This window comes from Penaeus monodon, chromosome 20 (genome assembly GCF_015228065.2).
Source record: "Penaeus monodon isolate SGIC_2016 chromosome 20, NSTDA_Pmon_1, whole genome shotgun sequence".
Taxonomy (NCBI): domain Eukaryota; kingdom Metazoa; phylum Arthropoda; class Malacostraca; order Decapoda; family Penaeidae; genus Penaeus; species Penaeus monodon.
Window position 1 is genome coordinate 21,542,880 of NC_051405.1, and position 748 is coordinate 21,543,627.

The window sequence follows — 748 nt, forward strand, 5'->3', positions numbered from 1 at the left end:
AAGAAAAATAGAAAAGGTATGACTCGTTTGCGAAGTCTTGTCACCTGTCTCATCACTAGGCACTGTGGTAGGTTGTTTACACTAATGAAAATCTTGACATGTTGTAAATTAAACAAGATCCGTTCCTGGTCGCTTGCTTCCTTTAAAGCGATCGTCATTTATCTCATCTTTTTTCCTTTCTTTTTATTTACACCAGTTGTTGTGCATATCCTTCCAAATACGACATTTTTTTTCTTCTTTACCCCAGTGCTTGTGCATATCCATCCAAATACGCAGATCAGTATTAACACCAGCAGCTTCCTATATTCATCTCTGCTTTCCATCGACATCCCGCAAGACAGAATCTCAATCAATCACCGAGATTACGACGTATCTTTACCGTTACGCCGCGTCCGAATGCGAGCACCGCACCTGCAGCAGAGGACCAACCTGCCCGCAAAGGTGTCCAGCCGCGCATGCGCATATACCGTTGCTTATAATTGGCTGTTTGCGGTTGTGACAAACTCATGAAACGGATAGTAAGTGCGCTCGTGGACCTGGCGGGCGACGAGCGTACATATTCATGAAGGCGAGTTTAACGATGTATGTATATATTTTTTCTTTCTCTTTCATGGATATAGGACGGCCTCGAGTTCAAAGTAATGTATGAATATCGAGCGGTTGCCCGATGACGCAAAAAGGAGGGGGGGGGGAAGGGGTTCATATCAAAGTTGATCGTTTTATGAATATTCACGTTTTTTTTTTGGGT